A 20,852-nucleotide genomic window follows, 5' to 3' on the forward strand; every position below is an offset into this window, starting at 1 on the left:
GACTTGAAACTTATGGTTGCAAGAGAGAAAGATTAGTTTGTACCAGTTGAGATACAATAGTTTGAGCTTGTGACTGTGGCACAATAGTAACAATAGGTGTAGTAGGAATAGATGACATAGTTTGCATTGGTTGTGTTGGATACACAAGCCTTGGTTGAGTTGGCATTACTGGTTGCCATTGACAAACTCTAATTCCAGTTTGACTTGAATATTGTGGGAAATTACCATATGGTTGTCCTCCAGAATAAGGAGGATACGATGAATAAGCATATTGCTCTCCATATGGTGGAAATCCAGTATTTAATGGATACACAGGTCTTTGTTGACCAGATTGCCTAGCATGATACTGATGTGCAGGATCAAACTGTTGAGTTCCCATTAGAGAAGAACCAGGTAGAATTCTAGTTGAGGACATGGGTGATGACCATGGTGCAGAAGCAACCCCTGAGTGGGTTCCAGACAATGATTGGTAACCAATCGGGATGGACGATTCACCATACAGGTGTGACTCAGGTGTGGTAGAAAACATCGAAGGAGTTACAACAAAAGATTCTGCTGCAGCTGCATCAAATGATACAGTCTGAGATGTTAACGGTTGTTCAGCCATAGTTAACTGGCCCAACAGTTGTCCTAAATATTCGACAGGTACTTGAAGAGAAGAAGGATTAGATGAAGTAGAATAATTAGGAGTAGTAGGATAAAGATTAAGCCCAGTTCCAAAATGAAACGAGGTTCCAAGTGTGGAATCTTCTACTAATTCCTCCTCTATGGCAATCAAATCTGGTGGAAGAACTTAACCGTCGGGTCTATAAAATATTTCTGGTGTTGATGGAAGTGTAGTTTCAATAGCAACTGACGTCTAAGGGGTAACAACTTATGAATTTCAAAATTCAAAGTCCAGATGTTTAGGTAAATGAATAGCAGTTTCAAAGGGAGGTTCCTGAACAATTTCAGGTTCAGATGTAACTTCTATTCGAACTAGAATTGATTCTGGACTAACTTTTGGTTGAGTTGTTTCGAGTTCGGAAGCACTTTCTTGTTGAAAAATTTCAAGTTGAGTATCAACTTGTTGTTGGACAACCTCGGTTACCGTTTCACTAGGATCAATGCTAATGTCCTCAGGTAATTGTGAAACTTCTTCTTTAGGAACATACGTACCAAAAATAGTCGGAGTAACTGGAGTCTCTATAGCTACCGAAACAAATGTTTCAGGTAATACAGATGAAGAACTAGGAGTTCTTGATGTACTAGACTCAGTTAAACGAGACGACTTTGTCCGAATTGGTGTTGCTTCGGGAGGCAAAGGCGGATGGCTTGTTGTTCTTCGTGAATGATGGGGTTTGGGTTGATGTTCCTCCATGATTGATGATTGATTCTATCAATTTAAAATAAAATAAGGAAAGAGGATGTTATTCGTGGTCAATTAATTTTTACGACACTAGAACACAACTTTGCTTTTCGTTTTTAAAGAGTCGAGAAAAAGCAAAAGATGACTCTAGTCGCCTTCGATGTTTAATGAGCCTGAAAGGATAAGTGCTCAAATGATCCTTTTACTTTTAAAGAGTCGAAAAGGAACAAAAGTGACTGCTCTAGAGATTCTAGACAAGAGGGTTTATTAGACAAATCAAAAAACTGCAATATACACCTTGGTGTTAAATGAAAGAGAAATGACCAAGGACTTTACATATGGCAGTCAATCTTCCCGAATGCTATGTTCGGTGCGTTAAGATTGGTAAGGCAGCAGACTTGGCTTCCTAGGGATAAATGATTTCAACCTATTGGGGTCTCCCACCATATACTCAACGGTACAGGGAGCACAAGTCCGTACTATCACTTATCGAATCAGAGAGGAGGAATCACCCAACCTCAGTGAAAACGACAGCCACTAGGTTTAAAGACGTCGGAACACGTCTCTAGCCTAGACCTCTAGATGTTTTTCGTTAAGTTCCAATGCGTTATTAGATTAATTGATGTAAATTTTAGGTTGATCTTGCTTAAAATTTGCCTTTGAAGGTTCACCACGAGATGTTTTCTGAAATTCCTAAGAATGCAACTAGAATGAGAAGCACTCTTTCCATTTAATTTCAGCAATGAAAATCCTAGCTATGAGGGATAGAGCATACAAGTACTTTTTGAACAAGCAACAAAGAGCACAAACTAATGCAATTCCCTAAACCATTCCTTTTGAACACACAAACTCAAACTCTAAAATGCAAATTGCATGTATTTCTTTTCAGTTTCTCTTAATGTGAATGATGCAATAAGAAAAACTAATGCACAAATGATTCAGAACTCTTTTCATAAAAAATGATGATTTGTGACAATTTCTTTTAAAAGGGAAAGGAAGACTATATGACACTTTCGATTTTAAAGAAATGAAGATTTTCGACACTTTAAATGAAAATAAAAATCAAATGCACAAATAAATCAATCAATTATTTATGAAGGAAGACTTTACAACACTTCATTTTTCGAAGAAAATGACGATTTTACGACACTTTTCTATTGACAAAACAATCAATCAAAACTACCTTTCGATAGTGGATTGCAAATGATAAAACAAATACATAAAAAACATCCAACAATCCAGTCTAAATAGGGCCAAATTCAAGAGATGAAAACTGTTTTCAGAGAAAAAACATCATTGACATTCAGCAACTCATTCAAACAAGAGAAAATTGGCAAAAACGTTCAGTTCCTAGATGGGAAACTGACCCTGAAGGGATCAACACAAGTAGCAGTTAGAGACAGTGTGATGAATAGCACTGTATCTATGTAGGAAGTGCACTGCAGCACACTGTGTCCTTCATCAGAATGCGCTGATAACAGTAAGCAATTCTGAAGCCAATTTTGTTACAGTTTAGACTCAATTTTCAAATAAAGAGGACTGAAATCAATAAACGACCACAAGTAGAGTATGTAGAAATGTCTTAAGAGGCTGATAAGCTACTAAGATGGATAAACAATCCCCAGTATGGTCGCCAATTTGTTTCGGGAATATTTAATGTTCTTGGACAAACGCTTAACCCTTTAGAACTAGTAGCAAGTCTATAAACAACAGACAAAGTAATCTCTACCTTTTCTATAATCAACAGATAAAACAAGAGAGAAGAGAAACCTAATTGTAGTTTTCGCTAGCTCCTTGTCTCCCTTGATCGATCTTGCTGCTCCTTTCCGTACTTAAGTCGCTTGGAAAGTACCTGCACAAACACAGAAACAAAAACCCATCAAGGCAAATGATAATGATCTATTGCTTATAAATAACATGGAATCGAGAACATGATATACATATGAAATCATTAACATATAACACAAGCATAAGGAAAACGTCTTGAAAAATTTGTTGATAAGAGGAAAGATTACAACCCATATGTGCTCGATCCAGTGACACTCTTCCAATTCAATCCCTCTTCACCTCATGACAAGCAAGACACTCCAACACTATTAGAATACTTGCATTCAATTCTAATCTCATATCACCAACATCTCCTTACAACTCAATATTTTTCAGCCCCATGATCTCTTAGATGAGTGATATTTTTATAGGTGAGTGAAGAAGGTTATGCCATCAATGGTGATAATGAATGCCTTTCTAAATTTAGAAATTAGTTCCATGGAAGAAGGGATGGGGGATTGATGTTTCCTAATTCCCTTCCTCATCCAAATGTGAACTCAAAGGTGTAGGTGGCATTGAGAAACTTCTAGAGGCTTCTAATGGATAATGAATCTTCAAACCCTCATGGAAGTTCGCTCAAATTCGCTCAGCAGAGGCCAAAGAGGGACCAAGTGCGCTGCATAACACCCTGTGAGTGTATGGTTTGCATTGCAGCGCACCCTAATGAAGGCCTACCTGCGTTGATCTTCTTAGAGGTAGTTTTTTGGATGTTTTCAGTGATGGAACTTCTTGGGAAGTGAGGCATTCTGATGACTAACTTCTTTAGGGCATGTAACAACTGCACTAGGGGTTGATGGGCCCTAATAGTATCAATCTGTAATTTGGGGTTAATGTGCCCAAATGGATCTGTAACAAAGGGGCTTGAATCAACCGAACCATTTCCAGAAAAATTGCTTTGATGGTTCGTATGACGAAAGCTCGCAGCTCGGCTTCCTCTGCTGCTCGATGAAAGGGTCCTTTGAAATTGCATGCAATTTCCTGGGCCTGTGACATCTTCGACCTGCGATTTATACTCATGGTGAGATGAAAGAATCTCTGGCAGTGTAGCCAACCATCCATCCTTATCCAACCTTGAACCCTGTGGCCACAACAAGAAGACCCCGTCTTTGCAAATTTTATATATCCAGCTAAGGGCCACGTTGGATACGCTTACCGATTAAGAAAAATCAGGACTAAAGCCAAGCCAGCACCACGACCACCTCGTAAATCTGAACAACATATATTTTCATTGCAAAGTCAGTTCTACGACCCTTATGGACTGTAGAACGATGCTCCTGCCACGGACTTGAACTCGCTCGGATCGACCTCGAGGTCTCTGATGAGGATAACGATTTTATTTTGATAGATAAGTTGTTGGCTCCTTCTGAGCATTGAAATAAATAGTGGCCACTAGCAAACCAAGGTTGTTAGAGCATGTGAAATTTCTGGTATTGAAATTGAGGTGAGAACCTAGAAGGTAAACTGTCTGTTGGGCCATCTGTAGGTTTTGTGATCCATGCTATATATAATTGTGTCCAGCATTGGTGATGTTTATATTCTTTAAAGTTGCAGATATTTATCATTGTGTGAGATATCCGTGCAACATTGTCATGAAATGGAGCAAATTAATGATGCATTATAGATATTGAATAGTCTAATCTATTCCACTGTTGATGGGATGGTAAAATTCAGTAAGGAAACTCTTTTTAACATTCAAACTTGCTTGCAAAATGTACAAGACAAAATTGTTTTTTTGCAGCTTGAATCATAGCTACAGCAAGAAGAGCTACATCAAAATAGACATCATTCTAAACCTATTTTTTTCAGAACATTGAGACAACCACCCATCAACAGCAAGTCAATAAAGTAGATCCAGTGCCTAATAAAGCAGCAGAGTTACATGCAGATGTAGGAGTTCAGTTTGCACTTCCCAAGCCCATCATTAGACTTTGAGAAGAGCTTGTCCACAACAAGCATAGAACTGGTCTTGGATATGACAAGGATGTTTCCTTTGATATTCCAGATTACTCAAATCCCATTTAGTTTCAGAGTGCAGGATTCCTTCATGACAGTTCAACTTCAGCTGTTCCAAATTTTGCTCCTCTTCCATAGCAACAACAACAGATTGTGAAATACCAACATTGTGACCGAGTTGGCCATTTTAAAGATCACTGTTTTGATCTTCATCCATGTAAGAACTGTCATAAAATGAACCATTCTTCAAATAGATGCTTCAAAAACAAACTTCCTGCAAGAACAAAGATTCATCTTGGATGGATCGCTTCTTGGCAATGGGCATCAGCAACCAAGAAGATATTCCAGTCATATGTCAGAACTTTTTCTAGAGTATTGAAAAGTCTTGCAGTTGAGTTTTCTCCATCATCTCACCTTGTATCTGACAAGGGGGGAAATGATGGTCATCTACAAGCTTCAAAGCCACATCAAGTGAGCCTGAGCCATAACCTGCCATACCAGATTCAGAGTTGTAGAAAAAGACAAAGATGCCCCTGAGTATGCCTTCAGTCGGTGCTACCTCTTCAAAGAATTGGGGACACTTCCTCTAGCAGAAGACTTCATCTTCTTGCCAGTTTTGGAAGAGTTCCAGGAATTGCATTAAGCATTCCAGAGTTGTTGGTCATCCTTAAACCATCACAGGTTGAGACCTCCCTTTTTAGGTTGAGGTTCTCCCTTTTATGCGGGGTGAGACCTCCCTTTCATGGTTGAAGGTTTCCCTATTCAAAACATCAGGAGAACTTCCTCTAGCAGAAGACGTGAGCTTCATGCCAGACTTGGAAGAGTTCTGGGAATTGCACTAAGCGTTCCAATGTTGGTGGTCATCCTTAAACCACCGCCCTTTATACCAACATTTCAGAGAACACATTTAGCCTAGTGCTGCCATGCTTTTTTGCACATTTTGTATTATAGCTCTCTTCTTGGACTCATACATAACCCTTCAGATTAAGGGGGGGAATGTTGGACACCTAATCCTTTATGGGTTGGTGTAGAATGTGAACAACCATGAGAGTCTAAGAGACCTTGGTATGTGGAACCCAACGGTCACAAGAATGCTATAAATGTATATCATTGTCAATAATAAATATAATCTCATGTTTATCTTTCCTATTTTATCTCTGCCATGTGTGTGTTTAACAAATGACCACCACACAAAGTATTGGATTTGATCATAGCTATAACATACTTTTCTTGCTTTCATAGGAATGGATCTGTGTTATCTTTTAAATGCTCTCTTGTATCTATTTGTTTTAGATAGAATAAATATTTCCTAATGATCAACCACACTAAAAAAGGTTTAAACCAAAGAATCTCCACATTTGTATGAGAAATAATGTAAGGTTTTCAACTGGATACAATGTACCTGATCTATATTGACCATAATATTGGCTTGATAAGAGCCGAGAAAAAACACCAATGATTAGTTGGCATAGTTAACAATCAATTCACACCTATTGTAGATTCCATTGACACATGTAATGCATTACTTTACAAAAAAGCTATTTAAATAAAAAAAAGGAAGAACACCTGATTTTTTTGTCTTTTCATAGGATTAGGTCCATCAAAAGGCCATATTTTTGTCTTGAATTTATCTACATCAACCCAATGATGAGGCAAGCTATGAAGGTTCCACAATGAAATAAAAATATCCTTATGCTTATTAATAGGGTATCCACCAAACACATCATGTTCAAGAGACCTATGGATCAACACTGGTGGTTGAGGGTAGAGTCATAATCCCTCATTAATAACACGAGTTGTGTACTTGAAAGGTGTGCAATGTAGTGTTGAATTGACACACATAAAATTAGTATCCAAAGTAATTTTCTAGAAATTTGAAGTGTATCTGGGTTGTTTTCCTAAGTGCCAGTGGATGAAAGTATCTCCATAGTGTTATTGGTTGTTCACTATGTGTATTAGTATTTGGCCCAATGATAAGTTGGTCCAGAGCTAGTATAGGTATGATGATCCAAAAGTGTGTGGAATCATATTTAATAGACAAGATCAAATTATATTTGATGGACATGAAGAATTGAAAGTACAAACTAAAATTTGATATTCATGAAGCCAAGGAAGAGAAGAGACATATTCAAAGGACCACGACCTTGATGATTTCTAAGGATGAATTGGCATGATTATAAACATATACATAACAAGTTCTAAAGCCAAAGTGACACTCGTGGCATATATTTACACTGATTCTTTAAAGTGTTATGCTTAATATGATTTTGTATTAAGTGAGAAAACATAATTCAAAAGGAGCATTGTGTGAGAAAACAATCGACAGTATTAGCAGTTACACAAACAAGAGTCTTAACCCTCTACCTAGAATATTACTTTTGGGTTGAACCCATCAATTATATTACCTTGTTCCAAGGTTTCTAGCTTATATAATGCACTGAGAGCACATTCTAGGCATGCCCAACAATCATTGCGGTCCAAATTTACCATACCCACTGATCATACCATTTCATGAGATCAAACATAAACTCATTTTTTGGGGAGAGGGCTAAAGAAACAAGTTGATTCATGGAGGATACAACCCCAAAAAGGGCACTAAAATGCAATGCAAAAATTACCATAATTGCATAGATAGGGTTGGAAATTCCACCCAAATGAGACTGCAAAGTTGGGCAGACTTCTCAACTGAGAAGTCTAGAACTCACAAAGATAAACCCACTAAGGTATTACCACCAAAACCAATGGTCTCCAAAAACAATATCAGTGTAATGTGATTCGTCAATAAATGAAAACAATAAACACCTTCTACTCACATTACGGGTTCCCAAACTTTGTCATCCATGTGGATCCTAGAGTTCCTTAACCTAGGTCCAAATAATGAACTTAGGTGGAATTCAACTAGCCAACTCCCCAATTGCATCTCCTTTAAGCTAATCACCAACACTCGAATATTCTCAATTGAAATATCCATGGGAGTTTCAGCAAAAGGAATCCCATTACCTCATGGAAAACCTATGGTACAAACCTTCATGGATCCTTCCAGGGAGCTGTGGTTGTAGCCAATGGATGAATTACTTTTGTGAATAACTAAATTTGTCCTCCAATTATAAAATCTGACTTCAAGGTGCCAATAGGGCTTGTGACAAGGGTGATTAGTTGTGTTGGACCACTATAGGATAGCCATGCTCTCAAGATGGAGAGTTGAAGAAAAAGCAATGGGAAATCAAGGAAATTAGTTCCAAACCATCACACCATATAATCTTAGTTGAGATCCATAAGTTATTGTAGCATATTTGAAAATGATTGTTCCAGATGTAAAATCTCATTACCTGGAATAATAGAGTTGTCTTCATGATTTGCACAGTATGGCAACTGCTCTAATTTTGAGAAGAGCATGGGTCATGCACACAGATTTCCCAAATAACTATAGTTTTTATGTTCACAAGTTGAACCTCATAAGCCTATAACTACATCCTTTCACTGCACAGAGGATAATAGATATACAAAATTGCAGCTAAATCATACCTCGACTCTTGCAATGTATCTGCAATATTAATATTACATCTGAACAACCACCCTATACATTCGACAACAACATAGCAGTTCAAATAAAATTTATTATAGGTATCAGAGATGCAAATTTACTATTTGGATTAGGCATGCGAGGTACTTATCTCAATGTAGATCTAGCAAGAAACTGAGTTGGGGACTGCCACTTTCCACACAACCTTAGATTGGGCAGCATTGTGGTATTTCTTGCTGCCCAATCACCCCTGTGTTAGACTCCAAAGAATGAATGAGGTGAGCTAGCTAGAATAAAGGTTCCAAGGGCCTGATTAGTTTCTTTCCATTACTAGCTACTTCTGTTCAAATTTTTCATCAATCCTCCTTCCCTTTCGCGCAACTCTCCCCATCTTGAATTTACATACCTGCATACAAGGATCGACCTTCGCTATTGAAGGCATATTTTTATGAATGTTGGTTCCATCCTAAACGATTTCATTCATGTGTATCATGCTTGCATAAGCTCCATTATCTCCCCTCTTATTCTTGTAACTCTTTGAATCCCACCTCTCTAGTGGTTGTTTTTCCTTTTTAGTCTGGCCTTGTAATGTTTCTCCACCTGTCCCTTTTTCCCTTGATTTTTTTTTCTTTGTCATCCTTATTCTACCTGCTAGAAGCTTCTAAACTAATCACTAATGTGCACTTTGTCCCCTGTCCCTTTTTTGCCACCTGTCAGCCTTCATGGATTCCACTAAGCTAATCAACATCCCAATTGATCTTCCCCCTCCACCTCAGTTCTGGAAGCTATGCCCCCAACTCAGCCCATTAAATTTACAATGTTTATAATAAATATAAGGCTATCCTGGGCTATTACAAACCACTCCCCCTTGGGGGAACACCATCCTTGGTGTTTAATGACCATATACAATATACAATAACTACTTAAAAGACTCAACACAATTGATATGGAGCTTTATATATACAACTCATTTCAACTTTTTACAATAAAATTTATAAGCAGTAAACTTTATTTTATGAAATTAACCATTTTCCAATGGCCCCTTTTGTTGTCCTTTGATTCAATCCAATCTTGGATTTATTCCCTTTTCCTTGGAGTGTTGTCTACCTCTAATATCTAGCACTAATACCCTTACTCTCATTGTTCCTTCAACGAGCAGTTCTCAACTCATTGTTTCTAGGCACATCGCTAATGTGCTTCTCAACTCATTGTTTCTAGGCACATACCTAATGTGCTTCTAATTCTAACCAGTTATGATCCTAACCAAAAACCAATTTATTTTCCTTCCTTCCCTTCTCTGTTTCCGAGTCTCTCTAGCAATCCAGTCCCCCCCCTTCTTCCATGCTTCCTCACATCGAAGGATTTTCAAACCCAAGGCATATCCTTGCCTTAAAACTATTGTACCAGTCATAACATGTTTTATGGAAATCAGTTGGCACCATTGGTGCTAGTGTCCCACAATGGCCATGTTTCCTAAAATATTTCTCTTTTGAACACTATTATTGCTCCATCTTGTGGCAAACTTTGTTCATCTAAAGTGAGCAGTCTCATGTCTATTCCTGCATCATAAACATATAGATCCCATGAAACTCATCATAAAGAAAAATGAAATAAATGTAAATTATAACTCATTAGCAGTCTATGTTTGCAGTAAACTCAGAATTCTCCATAATTCCTACAACAAACATGGTTATTGCATAATCAAATCATCATAAACTAAAAAATATCATCAAGTTACCTCAAAAATCCAAGCTATCATAAATCATGTTCATAATTTAAATATTCAGAAGATCAATAAAGCATTGGTATTTATCTTAATTTGTGACTTCTTCTTTTCTCATACACACATGGGATTGATTGTCTATCCAAGCAGGCATCCTAACAACAACATGTTCTCCACCGCTAAAGTGTCAATCCAAAGTGGTTGCTCCAAGGCTCTAGTTACCCTGCAGAGTATTGTCAAGGTACTAGCTCAAAATTCATGTTGCTCTAGAGCTCCAAGTACCCTCCAGGATAGATGCTCAGGTACCCACCCCATAGTCATGTTGGATTGGTTACTAAAGCAACAAGGGAATCGAGAGGCTCACCTCCACCTTGAAGCCCATTCTTGACCATGGGCACTATTAAACTAGGTAGTGTTTTGTTAAACAAAATATTGGAAGTGTAGAGGCTATCCTACCTCCACCCAGAAAAAATACATAGCACGCGAGCTCAGATAAGTAACAAACACATATATATATATACACGTGGCAGCACACCACTTACACATAACATGATGCCACACACACACATAGCACAAACACACATTGACATTATATAACATATACACATTTACACATGTACGACACATGCACATATACACAAAGAATAAGGGCATCTAGAGGCTTATACCTCCACCCTCAAATCAATAAGGAATCCAAAATTGTATTCAAGTTCAACCTAGTACAAAAAAGGAGTCCAAAGCACTTGCTCCATCCACGTGTTTTTTTTCCTCATTGTACCGCATGCATCCATATTGGCATTGTTAGCTTTGCTATGCAATGCTGATTTTCCAAGGTAAGAGACAAACTTGGTTTGCTTGGTTGTGCTCAAATGGATTCCACATTGGTCATTTCCTCCCTCTTCCTCCACCCCACTCACCTCTAAACCCTTTCCATTCCCTGAATAAACCCCCGAAATCCGACAAAGCCCCTTTTTAAGCCCCAGTCCTAAGCGCAAAGCTCAAACCTATCATAAAACCTCAACTATATGACTTTGCACCTTTATAACTCATCGCCTTTTATCTCCGCCGTTGATCTTCCCCACCAAATCTAATGGCTCCCATCACATCCAAAAAAGCAACCCGCCTGATCATTTCCCACCATCGGATCATCTCCGTAAAGATCCGATGGCATTCGTTCTTATCGCGCCTGCAACCCAATCGAACGTTAGCACGCGATGAGAGCAATTTTTCTCTCTTATTTGCCGCTACGTGTCGATCGCTGAGTGGAATCGCGCGACTTTCAGTTCTTACCGCTTAGGGCCTGAAAGCGGTGCGATAAAAACCATTACCGCCCATCCAAACCGCTCATGCCCGTTAAACAACTGCGCAGCTCCGTAGCCCGATCACCGTCCGATCTACCCACCAAAGATCCAATGGCCCCAACTGACCCCGGTCTCACCATGGCCGATAACCTCCGCCAAGCCATCTCCGCCGTCCATTCCCTCGATCCGATGGCTATTCTTCCCTCTCATCCAAATCGTCCATTCGCCCATGCATTCCACTTCCTTTGTCCATTCTGTTTGCTCGAAGAGAAGGAAATGACCAGCTCTGTCAGTACCAGTCACAGTCATTCCCCAACAATCATATTCAACAGAAAGCATGGCCAAAGGGAAAAGGACGCAGCACGACTCTGTGACTGCATTGATTAGTTATGGAACCCCACTGGTACAAGCACTCCAACTGCCTAAGAGGACAGCAGAACACCTGAGCAGATCGGATTCACTCACTGCAGCAAGCAAACATAGTCAGAGACTCCATCAGGTAGTTAAATGTTGTTGGTGGTCAATTATGACCCCTCTATGCCTAAACGGCCAAGTTCCCTTGTAATGTAAATCTATAAATACCCAGAAGAAAGATGTAATCATGGTTGATGGTTGGCATTTGATGTAAGGTTCAACTTCTAGATACTGTAGATATTTTGTCACTTGCAGCGTCTCGTCTTCATTTTCAGCTAATACAAGCTTCTTTTGCTGTTAACTGCTAACTTTCCATTTTCCTCTGTTCTAAGATGTGCCTGATACGCTGTTTTCTTGAGCTCTTGATGTTTAGCATTAGATAGCTGTCATCCTATCTCTGTGTTAAAATCTTGTATGCATCATTGAATAGGTGGTCCAAGTTTCTTTCTAGCTAATGCAGGAGAGTTGTCATCATGTCTTTGCATTAGTATATTAGATTTGTGGACTTCTTTACTAGTTGCAGCCAGCCATCACATGGTCTTGTGCATCTACTAGTGTGGTTAGTATTCTCCATATTCACCTTATACCTCAAACTGTGAGCAGTTGGTGGTCTAAATCCTTGTAGCCTGGGGGTGTTCATGCATGTCTAGAGTGAAACAAAGTAGAAGTGGTTATCTGGCTTGGACAAGCATCATTCCTTCCATTCATCCATTGCAACAATAGTTGAATTTATATGTTACTAGGCATCTCCGAACTACAACCTAGGAGAGTTTCTTGGAACCCTAACAAGCATTAAATGACTGTAGTCCGTCATTCTTCCACAAAAATGATTCTTGACAAATCCTATTAGTAAAAATGGCATCCTCATATATACATATGCATCAACATAATCATGTATACAATTTATAAGCACATGTGAAACTAAAATTAGGGTTAATAGAACTCCCTATTTTGTTGTCCATCACCTTTATGGACTTGACCAACCTACTTAGCTGTCATATCATATCCTATTGACCATTTTATTTTACATATTCATTTTTCCATGTTTCTTCCATCTTGCCTCATGGTGTTCCATGTTACCCTTTTTCCTTAACATGTTCTTATCCATGCGAACCATACATTACATCTTCCTTAGAAATCCATGGCTTCCTTGCCACCCAGCCATCTTGGCCCAAGGTCCCCAAGTATATAAATCAAGGGATAGTTATAAGATCAATAGGAAATGCACGATCCAAAATCAAAGACAACATTGAAAAAGAAAAATAAAATCTGCAATCAAAATCATCAAGTAAAACCTCACACAAAGAACATGGCTATCCCACCTCCACCCAAAAACAATACATAGCACGCGGGCCAAGATAAGTAACAAACACATACACATATACACCTGGCACCACACCATGTACACATAACATGATGCCACACACACATAGCACAAACACACATTAACCTTATATAACGTATACACATTTACACATGCACGACACATGCACATATACACAAAGAATAAGGGAATCCAGAGGCTTATACCTCCACCATCAAATACAATAAGGAATCCAAAACTCTATTAAAGTTCCACCTAGTACACAGCAAGAGTCTAGAGCACTTGCTCCACCCACGTGTTTTTTTCCTCATTGTACCGCGCGCATCCATATTGGAATTAAATGATTGTAGTCCATCATTCTTCCATAAGAATGATTATTGACAATTCCTGTCAGTAAAAATGGCATCCTCATATATACATATGCATCAACATAATCATGTATACAATTTATAAGCACATGTGAAACTAAAATTCGGGTTAACATAACTCCCTATTTTTCTTTCCATCACCTTTATGGACTCAACCAACCTACTTAGTTGTCGTATCATATCCTATTGACCCTTTTATTTTGCATATTCTTGTTTCCATGTTTCTGCCATCTTGCCTCATGGTGTTCCATGTTACCCTTTTTCCTTATCATGTTCTTATCCATGCAAACCATACATTACATCTTGCTTAGAAATCCATGGCTTCCTTGCCACCCAACCATCTTGTCCCAAGGTCCCCAAGTATATAAATCAAGGGATAGTTATAAAATCAATAGGCAATGCATGATGCAAAATCAAAGACAACACTGAAAAAGAAAAATAAAATCTACAATCACAATCATCAAGTAAAACCTCACACAAACAACATGGCCATGCATATTCATAAATCAATTGCATAATTAAGGTTCAAAATCATAACACATCAACCATCAAGTAAAATAGTCCCAATTATTAACTCAATGTCCCGAGTCGAGTATTCATGGCACTCTCTACCATCATACCATGCATATATATGTGTAACAAAATTAGCTTCCTTTCCTTATCTCTGCCAGTAGGTCTTCCCATGTGAAAGTAGACTCAACCTGTTATCTTGCAGTTGATCATGCATCCATAGGATTGTCAACAACTATATATATATATATATATATCTATATATATATATATATATATCTATATATATATATATATATATATATATATATATATATATATATATATATATATATATATATATATATATATATATATATATATATATATACATATATATATATCACAAATAAAAAATAACATCTACCTAAGTTTTCTTTCAAATTCAGGAGCTCATATGCGCATTGGTCATAACTATTATCCTGCATTTGCAAATGTTAGATCCATGTTAATAAGGTAATCATAATCAAGGTCTTTTTCAAAATCACCATTTAAAACTAGTTGTTTAAACACTTAGCAAGATTCAACCTTCTTACTATAGCACCTGCAACCTCATAGAGTTAGTTATAACACCATAAGTTTTTTCCAAAGGAAAAAACAGTAACTTTTTATTAAAAAGATAATGAAAAGTTACAACTGCATATGCACTGAAATATTCTGTAAACCACCACAAAGGCCCGAGTGCTTTTGCACCCAACGCATCGTTAGAAATCTAACGAGCACAAAGAAAAAAGAAAGAAAAAAAGAGATAAGAAGAGAAGAGAAAGGAAGAGGCAGGAAACTGAAATTGAGTAAAAACCTCACTTCAAGTTTTCCTCCCCTTTTTCTTTTCGACCTTACGCCACTCTCCTTGAGTGGGCTCGATCGAAGCAATAACTATCTGGGTTTCTGCATTCTGTGGACCAGTTTCTTTGTCTGAATCTGAAGTGTCAGAGTGGTGCTGTCGTTTGATGCCTCCCATGCTTGGATCCACTCTTGTCATCTCTGTCTTGTAATTCGGTGTGGCTTCCTTCTAATTCTCCATTTCTTGAGGTGTCTCAGTCTTCTTCGCAGGGGCCTCTTCCACCTCTGCTTCTGATTCTTCTTCCTCTGAGTCTGGGGGTGAAAATTTCCATCCTTTCTTCTGCTTCCCTTTCTGCTTCTTTTTATTGTTTACTTTCTTGTCTTCTGGACATGAACTTTGCAGGTGTCCTGTCTGTCTACAGAGCCTGCATCTGAATGCCGTGTTTTCATAATCTAGTACTTGCAACCAGTTTTGTTGTTTGTAGATCAGCCTTATGTTGTCCGGCAACCCTTTGCTTAAATCTACTTCCACACAGATACGTGCGAATGTGTAGATCCTTTCATCAATCCTTTCCAGATCCGTTTTGATATATTTCCCTAACCTGTTTCCAATGCCTTCCAAGACTTGTTCATTCCAAAAGTGCAGAGGAAGATTGTATAGTCTGACCCAGACCGACATTTTGGTGACAGTCATTTTGTTTGGGTCAAAATCAGGAAACCATGCGGTCATAAAAAGCCCCGATCTTCCCCAAAACCATGGCCCTGTACTAATGACTGTGTCTCTGACCTCCTTGGATGTAAATTTGACTATAAAGAACCCCTTTGAGCATAGGTGAATATCACATTCCATGGTCCAGCTGGTGAAGATCCAATGGAATAGATCCAAAGGTTTTGGCCAAAAGCTGTTGAAACGGCATATTAGGGCTTGCGTTTCGTAGGAATTTACGAAATCGTCAAGCCCTGAAGAATCTAAATTTAAGGCTGGTGTTTGCTCTGACTGATCTACTATGTATGGCCTGGGTATGTTTTCGCCTTGATCTGAAGAAGGCCCTATGTCTCTGCTGCCCTGAAGAATGTTTTTGTAGGATACACCTCCTTTGGGTTGCTGCTGGGGTGTAGATTTTTTCCCCTTTTCCCCCCCCAAGGAGCTTGGCTGTCCCTGAGGCAGAGCCCCTCCTCTCAATCTAAAGTTTAATGTAATGGTTGATCCAGGCCCAATCTCATAGCTATCAATCGATCTGAGATCTTAGAGAGTCCGCCTGCCACTGATCAGATGTTGGATCTGAACTGGGTAACCCATTTCAGCCCAAATCTGTTGTTTCAGCTGTAGGGAGGTGCTTCTTGCATGAACCCAAACTAAACGAGATTTTCCTTGAGGGGGTTTAATCAGAATCTGAAAACAAGAAATTTTTACCTGCTCTGGCTGTAAGCCGGCCTCCAGATTTGACCCAGATTTTGATTGTTTTTCCTTGAACTTATCTGGATCTGCTAAAGATTTGACCAAATCAGGAAGATCCACCCCGGATCTGCAAGTTTTTGTCCGATCTGATGTGCTATTTGCCGGATCGGGGCTCCTATTTGGGATGTTGCTCTTTTGCATGATATGCTCTTCGAGCCCTTTGTTAAGATGCAGCGTCGGGAGGATATGTGCCCAGATCTGTGCTGCCAAGAGCAGAAGAAACTCCACACATCACGGATCCCCTACTTGATCTACGGCTCTACCAATCAAAGACCGCCCTAAGTCGGCAGATCGAATCCACAGCGCCTCGAACTGAGGCATGGGAACTGCCGGACGCCTCTTTTCTCCATGATCGTAAACAGATTTGCCATACCAATGTATAGCATTCACTAAGGAGGGCGTATCATTAAGGTACAAGGTAAGAACCTGTTGTTTTGGAGTGAAAAGCTCCGAGCAAACGTTTTCTGGTGCCGCCCTGACGTATACTACCTGCATCCTGAAAGAGGGAAAGCACACCAGTTGCATGTTATTTTGGTTCGACCCATAAAAAATCTTCTCCTCAGCAGATCCGGCCCAGGACCGAAGAGGGACAACAAATTCAGGGTATCCATCGGCCATACGACTAGCCGATCCATAGCCAGTCAGGTCTTTTAGGGCCGTGACGGCGCAGAAAACCTTCTCTGAAACCCTAGTTGCCAGAAACGCCTCCATCGCTCTCCAGATTAATTCATTTCTTCATAACACCATAAGTTACATTAGCATTACATTTTAATTTTCACATTCATAAAAGAATTGCGTCACAAGACGTGCAGGAAATATCAAGTGAGAATCTTCAAGCAAAGTGATTCCTTCCAGAAGATACAAAGATTAGTGGAATATATTTTTATGGAGGCACAAGAATTTACGTAAAGGCATTTAGAGTGAACAAATTTCTTTGTTATCGAAATGTGCATCAAACTAAACAAGAAGATCTAGAAGCATTGGCATTTCTGGATGACAATAACATAACAGATGCCTTAAAGAAATGTATTTTCCTTGTAATCTGTAGTACTATAGAACAATGACCCGGCATAGAATTTGCTTAGATCTACAAAAACTCAAACCTATATTAGTAAGTACTGAAGAAATCAACGTATTTATGATTTATTGATCACTTTTGAACTCTCCAAAAGTGTGGTTCTATGACAATAGTGATAAATTCTTGTTATTGAAGGAAAAATAAAGACTTAGTGAAGGAAATAAGTACTCCAGCAACAAATGCAAAGGGCCTTCATTTGTTTGCTCAACATTCTTGGAGGCAACTTGTAGTCTGTCTATGGATGAAATATTGGGCATATTGGAAAAGTCATTGTTACAATTTAACCTGTTTATTTTTCACTTTCATTTTAGCAATAATGTTTGGCACCATCTATTGGCAACAAGGGACAAAAATTTCAATCAACTTAATGTTATTTACTAATCAATTTGTGTATTTGTGAATTCTCTTAAGAAAATCCTAGTTTGAAGTCTTTGATATCATTACTTCCTTTGCTTAAAACTCCAAATTGGAAGTTTTTCATATTTTATTTTTCATTCTCTAACCTCTAACTGTATTACTGATGCTCAAGCTAAGGGATCATGTATATTCAAGTTTAGGACAAGCCATGTCCATGTATGACAGGTTACTTTCCGTTGAACAAAACTCAAATATGTTTTTTAGTCATATATTATCATATGCTCACACACCCAACAAGAAATATGAAAAAAAATTCTAAGAGGAGCTCATAGGTCCAAAATCGTTTGACATTTTGGAAAGAACAAAACCTTGGCTAATTTGCAAAGGTTCTGAAGTTGGCTATAAGTACAAGACAATGCAAAGAAATTTGCACATGTTTAATTACTATATATTCATTCAAAGCGAACAATTGAGAGTAGGGATTATACACTCCACTCTATCTTCCTTCAAGGCACTGGGAAAACAATCCTATGGGTTTCTAAGAATATTTCCCAAATACCAGCTGAGGAAATGACAATTTATTAGCCATCATTGTTAGAGACAACAAGATGACAAGTTTTATTTTCTTCCAATAGACTAGATTCATGCAACAGGCAACAAAACTCTTTTTTTTTCTAGATATGTATGGGTACGCTTAGGGTTGTCTACTTCTAAAATATCTAGCACAAATAATCGTCTATAGATTCATAAGTATCTTTTAACAATTTTCTTAAATAATTTAATACTATCATCTATATCTCTGAGCCCATACAATCCCTAGTGTTGTGACTTGGCTCTGATACCAATTGTAAGGCCCGCCTTACTCAACTCTCGATGCATGGTTACAAGAATGGGGTAATTTTTTTTTCTATTTTTTTTTTCGAGTTTATAAAGTGCATTCTACCTTGGGTGATCCGAATGGAAATTCAACCATGGTGTTTAACCATGGTAATGAAACTAAAGGTTATAAATAACTCACCCATGGTGTTTTCCCACCCATGGTATTTACACATGGTAATGTAACTAAAAAAAAGTTATAAATAGCAAGCCTTCTTTTGTAAAAGGGAAAATTATCTAGCACAATGTAGTTGCAATCGTCAGTTTCTAATCTAATAAAAGTTATTTCCTGACTTATTTTCTGATATAATAAAAGTTATTTCCTAACTTATTTTCTAGTTTGGTTTGCTTTTGTTCCTTTAGTGACGCAGAAATTACTCAAATCTTGTCCCCCCAAGATCTAGATCAGTGGTATCAAAACGGGTTATGACTCCATAGAAATCAAATTTTAAAGGTTTTCAATGGGAGTTCTTATATCTACTCATAATCCTTCGTTTTTTATTTAGTGAAAGGACCCTGCCAAAGTGAGATATTTGTTCTAAGAAGAAGTTTTTCAAGATTTTATCGAGTCCTAAAGAGGGATTTTTGCTTTATGAAACACCCATCTGGGATTAGTGAGTTCAGTTGCTTGTCTTAGATTTCTAGCATGGGATAATGATTTGCTTGATATTAACAAAAAAAATGGCCCTGATTTACTATGAATGGATGTGATATCCACTTTTCCAAGGTGCCTACATGGTCTTCCTCTTGGCCTTCTCGTTGATCTCCACAAACTTTGTAAAAGGAAACTAGTCAATGAACTGTCACTCCTCCTTGTCAATAAACTGATTAGAGAGATCCCAATCCAGCAAGCTGCGATTCTCCCCCTTGACCTCCTTTGCCTACAACGCTCAACGCATCCCTCCTGGTCCCAATGCATCCCTCCTGGTATAAATGGGTGGTATTTCAGTAATGGCGACTTTGAAAATCGGGCTTATGGTCTCCTACATCCTCAACCCCTTGCAGTTCAATTAGGGTGCCTTCTTTGGCATCTGGTTGACACTTTCTGTCTTGCAGTTGGCGTTCATGCTCAAGGGTTAGACCATATTTTGCATAGATTCATGGTCATTGTACATACTAGCCATTCTCATGTGTTGTGAGGTGAATTTTCTAATAGAGCTGTGGGCTGTGCTTCAATTCTAGTGGCTCCATCTCGAGAATCCGTCCATAATCATAACCCTAGAGTGGCTCCTATTCACCTGTATTCCATCCATAACATTTGTAATTTGGACGTGGTGGGTTGTAGGAATGGCTCACGTGCCCTATTATTTTATGAAGATTCTCTATGTCTTCTACTAGTCGTATTCTCTACCCTGACATTCATCTTTTGGTACCAAAGCCGAAAAATGATATTGTAGTAAGCTTGCAGATGTGTTAAGGGACAAATTCCCCTAGGGTCTTTGGGTTGAAACCCTAGCAGATCAGAGGTTGTCTATACAGAGAAACACACATTCGATACAGCCATAATGCTAAGATAAACAAACTATATGATAAGAGGCGTACCTGGGGGTCCTACATCCGAGAAGATCCTTCCAGGGTCCAAACCCTCTTGGAGTTCCTTTTGCTCCTTCAACCTGCAAAACAATCAATTCAAGAAAGTACAACAGTATATGGAATGAACATCATAAAGAAATCATCTTCATAATATATTGAAAGGTAGATAGTTATGCAATTAAACAACCATTCACACATGAATCATAACATAGATATCATAAACATGAAGAAGATTTATGTCAGGAACAAAGACAAGTGTTTCTTTTATTATAGACAAATAAAGTACAGAAAGGAATAATTTCACCTGATTCGTCCTTTCACAGGCTCCAGGCAGAACCGTCCTCCGGATTCATCCAGTCTCAAGCATTTAACAAACTCCTTCCATGACTTACTCCATGATATCTCAAATGGTAGATAGACATCATCACACAAGGAA

The 20,852-nt window shown here is 38.4% G+C and overlaps 1 pseudogene; it reads left to right on the plus strand.

Annotated features, from left to right (window-relative positions):
* The first annotated feature begins 19,678 nt into the window (after positions 1 to 19,678).
* On the plus strand, positions 19,679 to 20,272 carry LOC149230119 (uncharacterized; annotated as a pseudogene).
* The last annotated feature ends 580 nt before the right edge of the window (positions 20,273 to 20,852 follow it).

This window comes from Pinus tabuliformis, chromosome J, assembly GCF_031772625.1.
Source record: "Pinus tabuliformis cultivar Carrire ecotype Pingquan chromosome J, CPIR1, whole genome shotgun sequence".
Taxonomy (NCBI): Eukaryota; Viridiplantae; Streptophyta; class Pinopsida; order Pinales; family Pinaceae; genus Pinus; species Pinus tabuliformis.